We start from the raw sequence: 12,791 nt of genomic DNA on the forward strand, positions 1-12,791 counted from the left end.
CCACTAAATTTTGGGCCAGATCCATATCATTTACTATGAATTTGTTTTTTTTCCTCTGAAGTCTGGTGTACGCTGTTTGACATTGGCCTTGGGCGGAGGTCTGCGTTCTACTGAGCGCATGTTCTAGGTTCTTGTGGGATCTTACCTAATGTTGAGCCGAATGAGGGCAACTCTTCGTTTCATTGCAGCAGTATGAGCTGAAATTACTGGTCTGATGTTTCAGGTCTGTGCAGATGAAACTGTGTTGAGGTCAGGCTGAGAGAAAAGCACAAAACCCTCCCCACTAACCAGCTGTAATGTCTTTGTAACTTCTTGAACAACAAAAAACAAAAACAAAAAAAAGCCAGAAAATTCTAAATGTTTAACATGAAATCGATATGAAACATTTAAAAGCAGGCATATATTAGATCTGAGTAGCTGTTATCAACAAATTTGGGGCCTTTTAATTGATGAACGCCCGCAGTTGTCACCGATTAGTTCATTTTCTGACAACCGACTAATCACTTACATGTAACTGACGTTTTAGTTTACATGTTAAATTATAATTTTCCATTGAAATAAATGTGTTGGGATGTCACTGACGCGTCAATTTGATACGTTTGAAAACCGTTGCTTTACAAACACACCTGAGCGTTGTAGCTCTTGAACGCCTCCCCCCCACTGGCTGGCAGCGTACATGGCGAAGGTGAGTCGTCCGGCGTCGGTTTGTCAGCGACCTTTAACGGCTACGACGAGCCGCCCCGTCTTTTGTCTGGATGATTATTAACGCTAAAATGTAGTGTTGTGGAGAAGCGTGTTCAAATGTAGACTACACGTACGTTTGCCCCGCTTGTTGGATAACAAATACCCCTCAGAAAGGGACGCATTGGAGTCACCGGAAATGGCATGGTGGATTCACCCGGGTCAGATTCCCAGGTCGTGCACAGTAAAACTAATGCAGTCTAATACAACAGTCCTGCAATAAAATCCTCCCTTCGTGACGGTTGTAATATCCAGTTTATTTCCAAACTGTTTTAGAGAGGGGCGTTGATTCAACCTTATGGTCACTTTGGAGGATGTGGTTGTTTTTTTTTTTGGTGCGTTTGGACTGTAGGAGTTTCTATCATTTTGTCCACCCCGTTTACATCAGTGAGGGCAGGCTAAGTAACCGAAACACACTACATCGTGCAAAAATTAGCATACAGTTGAATCAACACCTCTTGAACACGGAACATTACGACCTTCGGGCTGGTGAGGATTTAATGCAGCACTGTTGTATTGGAAATGGGTTTGGCTAGGTGTCCCTAATAAACTGCCAGCTGGGTGTATGTTCAGTGTTGTCGTTAAACAATCAGTTGCCAGGTTTTTGGGTAAATCTGTTTAAAGAAAGTTTAACACAACAGCCCTGCAATAAATCCTACTTTCAGGAAGATTGCCATGTTCTTTTTTTTTTTTTTTTAATGAGACTTATTGCAAGATGTTAGCTATGGATGTTTTGTGAGCTTGAGTAACTGCCACTCACAGTATGACTGTTTTAACACCACTTGGAAGAAAAAAAAATCAGCATTTCCTGAGTTTCACATCTGATCATGACTGAAACTATGTGCCAGTTTTTGTTTTTTTTTGTTTTTTTCAAGCAATAAACAAGTAAATGAAGATTTTCCGGCACGTAAAAACATTGATTTAGTTGTTGTTAGTCCCTTGTATTGAAAGACACGCGACGAATCTGAATCTGAAATCACATCTTCCGATCTAGTGTTTTGATTTTAGGTAGTGGGATCCTCAGTTTGTCAACTCTGGGATAGTTGCTTCTGCCTTATATGACAGTAGGTCCTTAACAGTATAGTACTGTTGCCGGTGCAGAATCACATTCAGAGGGGGGAAAAAAAAAGAAAAGCATGTTTTGCTTTCAAGTTATTTTTCAATAAGTCATTTTCTGTGCTGGAGGTTTATACGTCTTAAAAGGTCAGAGGTTCACATTTGAGCTCTCTTTATTTTGAGGACTGTGCTTTCATAATCTACAGCAGAAATGGGAGACTGGGAGGTTGAACCTTGTTTTTAAATATGTTCCTGAAATTCATCTGTTCTCATGTTTCCTTTTACTCTGTGCTTCTTAACTGCTTCTACGTTTGCATCACTTGCACTTTCGTACCTTCAAATTTATGCTCAAGTCAAAAATAGGAAATGGAAAAAACGGGCCTTGGACCTAATTCGATTTTGATATTTAATCTGTCCAATTTGTGTGACCAGGAAGGTGCTGACTTCTTCGTGTGTCTCACGTTATAAACTTGCAGCAAATACACTTGGGCGTTGGCAGTACCTGATTTAATGAGATGAATATTAGCTTCAACATCAACATAACTGTTCTTCTTTTCAGCAAGCTACTGTACTGCTTGAAAATAATGTATTGGCTTGAAAATAAGACTTTTTTTTCTCCCTTAAATTCACCTATGAAAGAGAGGGAGTAGTATTATATTCGAGGACTTCTTAATTCACTGGTAAATTGCACATATATTTGTGTGCCCTCCTTTGGAAATTCAGGGCTGTTGGAGCCAAGCTAACGGAAACAAGTAAGGTATCTTTAGTCTACTTCAAAACCCTTAGTGTGAATCATAACTCAGTCAAATCTGAACACACATACATATTAGACACATATTTGTAGATTTGCTGGGATTTACACTTTCCTAGGGCAGTTATCTTCGACGTTCATTGCAAATTAATGTCCTTAAACCCACTTGGAAATCATAGAAAAAAAATACACGTCTTATAACTGCAGAACTTGCCTGAGAATCGTCAGGTTTTAAAATTTTCTTCAGTATCAAAGTAATTCACTGATAATTGTCAGTACATCCAATGGTACATAGCAAACAGGAACTGTTAATAGTAAACTCGGTTTGCTACATTTTTCAAAATGTAAACAAACAGGCTAAAAAATGGCAACTCTAGTCTACTTTAAAACCCTTAGAGCTCAGTTGCAGCAAATTAATGTCAAAAATCAGTCATAACTCAGTCAAATCTTAACAAACATACATTCTACACATATTTTAAGATCCAGTGTGACTTACACTTTTCGAAAAAACAATTATCTCCGATGCAAATAAATTTCCCTAAACGCACTTAGAAATCAAAGGGGCAAAAGAAACATGCCCCTCATAACCGCAGAACCTGCTTGAGAATCATCAGGGGTTTTTTTTTTGTTTTTTTCAGTATCAAAGACATCCAATGATACTTAGCATTCAGGAACAGCTAACAGTGAACTCGGGATACTTAATTTGGCAAAATGTAAACAAATATAGGTCACATAGCCCCTTTTTTGGCAGCCAACGATCTGACAACACCGCTCACAACGCAACTGAATTTTCTATGCCAGTTGGTGGCGGTAATGCGCCATTTGCCAGTTGTTTGCCAGCTTCAGTGCGAGTGCGATGGCGAGACGTAGGAAAGCCGTAGAAAAAAGGGGGTCAGGAGGACGACGAGTCAATCAGGGTCTGAGAAGAAGTTACGACGCCGGCTTTAAAATCAGGGTCATCGCTGAGGCCGAGTCGTCGAACAACTGTCAAGCAGCCAAGAAATACGGGGTCACTGAATGCAACGTGAGAAGATGGCGAGCCCAGAAGGACAGTCTGACACACGCCGACAGGCAGAGAAGAGCTTTCCGCGGTCCCAAGTCCGGCCGCTTCCAGGAGGTCGAGAGGAGAGTGTGCCAGTATGTGACTGAGACGTTTACCGAGCAAGCGGCCGTCACCAGAGCCGATATTCAGCTGAAAGCTCTGGAAATCGCCGAGCAGCTGAACGTACCTGCGGCCACGTTCGAGGCCAGTCTCGGCTGGTGCAAGAGAATGATCCGCCGAAACGGACTGTTTTTAAAGAAGACGCGTCTGTGGAGGGAAAGCGAGTCCTCGACATGTAAGTAGCCACGTTTCCATCACCGCAAGGCACTTTTTCAACAACCTTTTTTTTTACGTGAAGTACAAAGTGCACAATAACGGTAGCGTTAAGGTGGTCTCTCAGTGTAGACATGGAGGTGCTTGTATTCAGAGGGACACCTTTTGGTTTTTCATGTAAGTGACGCTCGGTAGTTTGATCTCCACCGTGGGCATCTTCGCAGCGGGATGTGGGATTGTGGCCACACTCCCGAAACAGTGAGGCAGTCGGTTAAAATAAAAATAATCATGATAATTAGAGGGAAAAAAATGCAGCGAGACAGATGGTTGGAATAAATAAACAAATAAAGATACAGCTGGAAAGTTGTCATAAATTTAAAAAAAAATACTGTGTGACAGATGGTTTAAATAAAAAATGAAAAACAGTGAAACAGTTGGTTAAAATTAAAAAAGATAAAATTTAAAAAAATTCTGCAAGACATTTAAAAAAATAGATAAACTCACAGTGAGAAAGTGAGTTTAATTTAAAAAAAAAACAGACAGGTGAGTTTTAATTCATTAAATTAGTGAGACAGTTGGTTTAAATTAAAAATGAAATCAGTTTAAAAATTCACAGAGAGTTTGTTTAAATTAGAAATAAAAAAAATAAATAAGAAGTGGATCTAATGGAGAAAATAACTGGAAATAAGATGGACAGCTTTGATAGTTTGATGGGGTTTTTTAATTATAATTTTATTGCAAAACTATTAACATTAGCAGACATGCAAGGGATCGACGGGCAAATGAAATATAAAGAAAACATGAAAACAAAAAAGGGGAGCTGTTCAGACAATTACACAGCGTGTTGAGAGTACAAGACAAGAGTCTTTAAGGCTTTGGGGTTTCTGGAGTGCTGAACAGTTTGCATGTACTATTGTATTTCATTTATGAAAATAGAATAAGATTTACTTTTGTGAATATTAAATATGCTAAGATGATAAAAAAATTGTAATATTTTTGTTCTAAACTGCATACATCATAAAAAATTTTTAAAAGTTGTTTAAATAGACATATCTAGGTTTGTTGGTATGATCAAATATCTTGAAGTTGAAGAATTAAGAAAGGGAGAAGAAAACAGTGACCGCAGACCAAAAGAGAGACATTTTACATCAGGCGGCTCGCTTGATATAACCATGGATATATTAAATACTAATAACTTAAAAGTTACACTGAGGACAGCTCCCTGAGTGTATTCAATTTGAAACACATGACACATGGAAGAACTTCTCATACCTCAGTAGTCATGTCTCCATATAATTGTCAATTGAATTTAAAGTGAACTTTTGAAATGTCGCAAAAAAAGGAAATTAAAAAAAAGAACATGCAAATTAGACGCGTTTCCGTCAACTGGTTTGGAGCAAATAAACTAGGCTGCATTGTGTCCTCATAAGGTGGCGGTATAGGCTACGTTATGCATGGCTGTAATAACCGGGTGGAAGAGGCAGAGGTCGCGAGCTGGAAACAAAACAAGGGGTTTGCCAGTTGCCAAAAAAACTCAAAGTAGAAGTCCATCTCCAAGAGAAAAATGGAGAGGGGGCTTCAGGAATTTCTTTTTTCAGTTTGGCAAGTTGTAACTACTCTTTCATGTCAGCTAGTATGGCCATGTTTCATGCTGTTTCTTCATTCATCAACGTCTTTCCATTAATTTATACCCTGTTTCTAAACTATATCGCAAAGCATCCAACAACCAACGTCACTGGCTCGTCAGAACCCACGATGACATTATTTGCGAAGCCGTCAATTGTGTAGCAGTGCGACTGATTTTGCTTTGTTGCTCAGTGCCGCAGGTGGAGGCTGCTGAAAAGACGCCTGATGGATGTTTTCCTGTAACTGTAACTGACGCAAGCCAGGACGAGCCCACAGCAGGCCAGATGTGCTGTGTTCTCTGCTTTGCCCTGGAGAAGAAAAACTGGACGGTCTTCAAGTGCAGGTCTTGTAATGTCCCTCTGTGTATAAACTCATATCGTCTCTGCTTCACGGAGTGGCATGACCTGCAGAAGACTGGAGGACTCAAAACTGAATTGCAGCCATGCCAAATAGATGATTTAAATGATTGTAAATAGTTAGAAATGCTACAAATGGACAATACTGCCTCATATTGTTTGGAAAGGTCTGGACACATACATGTCTACCTCTCCATTTACTATACCAAATTAAAATTCCCTCTTTTTGAGGTTCTAGCTATTTATGTCATTAGCTTCAAGAGTGACATTTTAGCCACTTTGGATAGGATTGGGATATGTTTGGCACACAAAGGGATGCCTGGGTATACAGCTTACTAATTGCCCTGTAAAACCTAAGTACTTTAACAAATCAGCCTGAAATTTGTCACATTTACGGACAAGGTGTGTGGGAACCAGGAGATGTAAAATTTGAAGAGTTTTACTATTCATATTTAAGTTGGTTCAGTTTGTGTGTGGCACAATTTTTTTTTTTTTTTTTGGAAAATTGATGCCTTGAATTTGTTGTTACTTCTTTTTGATGTAAACTTACATACGTGCAACAATTTGAAATATGAGCAGAATACTATATTTTCTGTATTTTTAAAGATTGATTTCATTTTGTTGTTGACTTCCTGTATTTTTTAGTGTTTAAATGTGAAAATACATTAAAAAGATAGATATCTGGTATCAAAAATATATTATATCTGCCTGCTATATTTTATTCAGTGTTTCTTATCTTCAAAAAAAGTATTTTTCCAGAAAAAGGTGTTTCAAAAAAGGGGTCGGCTTAAAATCAGGGTTGTCTTATATTCAAGCCAATACTGTAAATGTCATTCTTTGAACTGGTGCTTAAAGGTTTTCATATGGCATTTACATACATACATACATACATACATACAAAAAATTAATAGAGATGGGAGTTGCCCTCATCTACCCCACCAATCCATCCATCTAGCTTGAACATAGCAGCTACTGTATAAACTATCAGGAAATACATCTTCAGAATGATTTCCTAACCAACATCATTTGAGATTCAGTCAACAGTGGCCGCTCAGTGTCCTCGGTGAGCATCTGACCAACCGTATCGTCACCGTCCACTGCTGCAGAAATAATCCTTTTGGCCCCGTTTGGGTGCAACAGAGACGCACAGTGTTTGCTGTGTTCGCCCAGTTTATTGGAAGCGTTCATCTGTTGAGAGCTTTTTCTTCACTGCAAGTCAGCATTTCAAAGATGGGCTGATGATTTAACAAGATGTTTGACAAATTACAGACAGGCTGTGTAGCCAATATGTCAGTCAATCTTAGTGATTAAAGGCAGCATCTGTAACTTTTTAAGACATATTTGGGGTATTTTTTCACACATGTAATCGTGATGGGAAATATTGGCATATTTTACTGCTACATGTATGTTTACAGAGAATGCTGGTGTAAACAGCCTTAATAACTTGTTGTGCAATGTTTGTACTTGTATTAAAGGACCTTTCAGTCATGGTTGATAGCAGGTAGCAATTCAGTGTGGACTTGAAACTGTGAAGTTATGTAATTGAGTAGCCCACTGATAACTTAGTAATTTTTTTTTTTTTTAATGTAAAATTGTCAGATATTTTCTGGTTCTGGCTTTCAAATGTGAGGTTTTGTTTTATTTTTAATGTTTTATATGATTAAAAATAAATTGAAATTTAATTACGTTTTGGACTTTTTACTGGACAAAGAAAAACTTGTGTTGGAAATTTTTCTCAATTTTCTGATATTTTATAGACTAAACAAATAATCAACCAATCAAATAAATAACCAGTCAGATAATTAAGATAATTATCAGTTGCCACCCTAATACTGTGTTACTGACTTTGGGCAGCAAAACTACTCCCACAGATTTAACCTTTTCTATAGAGATAAGATTCAAGTGTGGCATTTATCTACATTTGAAACATACAATCTGTCAGATGACAAAGCTTAATTCCTTAGGGAGCTTTTTTTTTTTTTTTGCACCATAATAATCTTTTTTTTTTTTTTTTTTTTTAAACGATTGCGAAACAGGGAGGGAACATCCCCGCAGTTACTTTGAGAGGTCAGAGCATTCAACACGTCGCCTGTTGATAAGATTCATCCCTGACTGAGCTCTTTGTGTCAGAGTCTAAGGATGAAAATTGCTGTGCTGGGAGCCACTGGGCAGACCGGTCAGTATCTGGTCAGCCAGGCGCTGCAGCAGGGTCACGCGGTCACCGCCATCGTCAGGGACCCGGGAAAACTCGCCGTGCATCACGAAAAACTCAAGGTAACGTAGCGCTGACTCTGTGTGTTGCGTTGCGTGACTTTTACGAGACGTTCGCTGCTGCTCACTGCAGGCTGGGCTCAAAGCTCAGTCAGTGCCACGTCACATGGTAAATGTTGCATTTTGTCCAAATGAGGGTTAGATGAAGAAAAACGCTAGGTGCTCTTTATTCTGCCGAACAGTTGCAAAAAATGTTCTTGTACGTTTAACAGTCTCAGTGTGGTTCTGTTCACACAGCAGTGCACATGACAACGTGGACTTAACTACAACGCTCTTTACTCCTGTTTGAGTAACACCCAAAGTGAAAAGTGAATAAGTGACATAAACGTCAGATATGTTGGATATCATTTGATGAGGACACCACACACACACACAGTTTTCTTTGGAAACGTCAGAAGATAACTTTTGGGAAATTGTGAAGTGCTACAACAAATATTAGGGTTTTATAAGGCTCCCATGTGTTGTATGCTACTTTATTTCTGTAAACGTTAATATTTGTAATAATAGCAAGTAAAAAAGCTACTTTGAGCAACTGGGGGAAGGAAGCGCCTCTGACACAGTAATTGTTGAAGAAATCTTTTTAGTGGAAACACTGACACGCATCTTGAGAATATTAGAAAAAAGGCCTTGAGGGCATCGTACATTAGTGCATCACTTGTAAATTTTGGCATTCCGCATACATTGTGTGCTAAAATAATTGCATTTAAATGGTTGTCTGTCTTTCTTTCAGTTAATACAAAATAATTTGAATCGAATTATATTTGATCTCCAAATTAAAAAGAATACATTTGCACGTATGACAATGCACTGCTCCCGATCTGTGCTTACAAAAGTACTGTATATACAGTCTATAAAGTAAAGTGTTTCCTTGTCTACTTTCAGGTGGTGGAAGCCGATGTTTTCTCAGCAGACAGCCTGAAGGCTCATTTCAAAGGACAGGATGCGATCGTGTCCTGCCTCGGCTTCCCGGCCTCCCTCTTCTCGGCGGTGACGGGCTACACCCTGTCCATGAACGCTGTGATCAGCGCCATGCGAGGGGCCCAGGTCAACAGGATCATCACCATGACCTCCTGGTACACCGAGCGTAAGTCCAGTACACACGATGATGCCTTCAAGGCCTTTTTTCTAATTTTATTACTGGAAGAGCAAAATCCACCCTTCATTGTTGTTACCCAGTTGAATATCAACTTGTGGTTCCTCTACGAGTTGTTATGTGTAGATTCATCTAGCCACTACTTCTACATAGAAAATGGTCTCCTAAGCTTCTCGAAATCGCTTTCCACAGTCTCCGCAGGATGTGTGTCAAGTTTTGGATTTCAGTCAAAGATTCATAGCTACTTATTCAACTAATTCGTGAACATCAGCTTGTGGCTGCATTGCATCCTGGTCTACTGAGGCTTTAGTTGCTGAATTTTGATATCACTTCATTTTCTGTAAGGGATTTCTCTTTGTTTCATTGTTCGGATTAAATAAAGTAGTAATTTCAATGTCTTAAGCATAAGCATTACAATCATTTTTGGGGGGAGCTAGTAAGTGGACCTTTAGTCAAGCAACTATTTCCAAGGTCAAGAATGATCTTCTATTGTCATCTCTATTAGCTTTTTAGCCACACCGGAAGCATGGCTCTGGGGATATTGATGTTGGTCTGGTTTCGGCTTCTCAAATGAGAGAATTTGATGTTTTGGTTTGTTTCATATAAAAGTAAATTGAATATCTTTGGGTTTTGGACAGTTGTTCGGACAACACAAGCAAATGGAAGTCATCACTGCTGGCGCAAAGAAATTGTGAATTTTTTAATATTTCATAGACTAAGCGATTATTTGATTAATCAAGGGAATAATCAGCAGATTAATCGATAATGAATATAATCGTCAGTTGCCACCCTAATCTTGCTATTAACAAGCTGAAGATTTGTTTGAATTGAGTTTCTATTTCTGTGTCCCCCTGTGTTATAAAAAAATTGGTCTTCACATCAAAGGATTGTAGTCAATGAAAAGTTTCTTCCTTAATGCACATTTTTGGGTGATTTAAGAGAATAATAAAATACAGTTTTACTGTGTTGTTGTTGTTGTTTTTGTTTTTTTTCATTGTTAGCTAACTCTGGAACTCACTCGTCTTATCTAATCCGCTTCCTCCTGCTGCCGATGATCCGAAGTGTCCTCACCAACATGTACGAGATGGAGCAGTTTCTGCAGAAGACTCAGGACATCGGCTGGACCGTGGTCCGTCCGCCTGGCCTCAAGAACCTGCCGGCCTCAGGTAAGAGCAGACAGGCAGCGGCCAGCAGGGGGAGAAACAAACCTATTAACAGACTCAAGAAAGGTGCATTCATTAAACAAGCTCTGGCGGCAGTCGGTTTGGAGCCAGGGCGACACCGCCAAGGACAGCAGAGCCTCATTCAGTGAGCCGTACTGCCTCAGGATCCCTTTTGACATAGTTCAAGCTTATGAGCATGTGCTCTCATTACTTAATGCAGTGTTTATGAGAATGAATGAGCCTCATTTTTTGTGTCCCAGTTTCTCCATCTTTGTGACCTCTGCAGCTCAAGAGTTTCTGACCCACGAGGGATACTTCGTGCCCGACAGCAGCGGTCACCCTGCAGGCAGCACGGTGGCAAGAGGAGACGTGGCTCGCTTCATGCTCTCTCTGCTCAACAGCAACGCCTGGGTCATGAAGGGAGTCGCCGTCACCACCAAATGAGAACGAAGAAGTTGGAAGTAATAAAGGGTCGGTTCACCTAAAGTACAAAAAAAACTATATTTACTCACAATTCTCAAGTGGTATCTAGCCATGCAGTTATTTTTCTTAAACTGTCAAGGTTTTGAGATAACAGCCCCCAAGATTTTGCCTCCACCTAAATACAGCAGAGGTAAATGGGAGGTTTTGGTGCTCAAAGCATTGAAAAATCTAATCTGCAGATTATTTTCTCAATTAATCTTCTTACTATTTTATCTTTAAAATGTCAGGCAATGGTGAAAAAATGCCATTAGCATTTCCCAGAGCCCAAGGTGACGTCTCCGAATTCCTCATTTTATCCAAACATCAAACCAAAACCCGAAGATGTTTAGTGTAGTATCGCATGTCACAGAGAAAAGCAGCAGATCCTCACATTTGAGAATTTTAAATTTGATGAATGTCTGGCATTTTTGATTGGACAAAAAAGAACTAAAACGATTAATGATTATCAACATTGCTGATTAACTGCTGTCAATTAACTAATCTATTAATTGACTAATCGTTTCAGCTCTGAACTGCTCAATGTGAAAATAAGCGACTGTTTGTTAACAAATTTGCCACAACAACTTTATAAAGTGTTGATATGCCAGTCATTACTGCAACAAACCTCAACAGCAAAATCTCTTTCAGTCACCGTGTTTCCATTATTGTGGATAATCCTTCCTTAAGACTTCAGCATAAACCGTTTTCACCACAGCTACTTTTTATCAAAAGTCCTTTCCCTTCGAAAACTGTCGATTGCATGTTCAGGGAATTGCGCAGACTAACGGGGACATCACTCCTGAAAAGAGATGTTATTTTATAAATCAAATTTTTCAGTGCTGTGAGCACCACAAACACAATGACTGTCTTGAATGTCAATGAATTAATCTTCATTGTTAATCTTCATACTACTAGAGCTAAGGAAGAGAACACTTTCCTTTTTTAAATTGGGCTGAACTGGCCGTTTAAGAAAATGTGCAGTCTGTTTCCTGCCTTCACAGTCTACTCATGGATATGATGGTATAAACTGCCTTATTTAGCCTTATTTGTCTTTTTTATCTACTCTTGTTTAACATATTCTTGTTTTTATATGTTTGAAAACCTTGTTGGTGTTTCTCTTATCAGTGACAACCACTGAATTACTCAGTGAGGGCACACTGCACTCACAGACGTCGTCGTATGCCGGGATTGCAGCCACATGGGGTCAATGTGGTGCCATTCCTAGCAGCAGTAAGCGAACGGCGACGGGATTTACCAAAAGAGTTCTTTTTGCGTTTTTACTTACAGCGACTGGTAGAGTCCTCAGAATTGATTAAAACCTTCAAAGAAAATGTTGCACCATGTATTCACAGGAGTACTTGGTATAAAAAAATGTACTGTGTCAGTTCCTTAAAATAAACATGCAATCATGAAACTGATGAAGGATCATTTGTGCGGGGTGTACAAAATGAAGACTTTTCTGTCAGAAAATCTGGGGGTTTTGGAAGTTTTTGAAATCCTGGGTTTGGTTCAAGAATCTCTCTGACGACTTCTTCATGCTTACAAGAAGATCTTGAATGCCCCGTACTGCCTATCAAGTGCCTCTATCCGCTAGTAGTTGCCCATTAATAAACAATCCCAATCATTTTCAAGTATTTACTACTTGTGCTTACTTCAGTTATTGCCACGTAGATAAAAGGAAGCCTGCACTGTCTCCGTACCAACTAAATACGTGCCAGTTTATGGATTATCTTACAGCTTTCAAAAGGCATCTTATCTGTTATTTTGTTATTGATAGTTAGGAGCGGGCAGTATGACAAAACGTGCTGTAAGATCATAGGAAATTGTTAACTGTCTGTGATTTTGCTACACAATTGATACTGTACCAGGTTATCTATCCTCTTAAAATCTCTTGGCATTGTTGCAAAACTCTGAGCAGGGCTACTTACTGACAATATTGAATTTACAGTATTTTTTT

This window comes from Xiphias gladius, chromosome 19 (assembly GCF_016859285.1).
Source record: "Xiphias gladius isolate SHS-SW01 ecotype Sanya breed wild chromosome 19, ASM1685928v1, whole genome shotgun sequence".
Lineage (NCBI taxonomy): Eukaryota > Metazoa > Chordata > Actinopteri > Istiophoriformes > Xiphiidae > Xiphias > Xiphias gladius.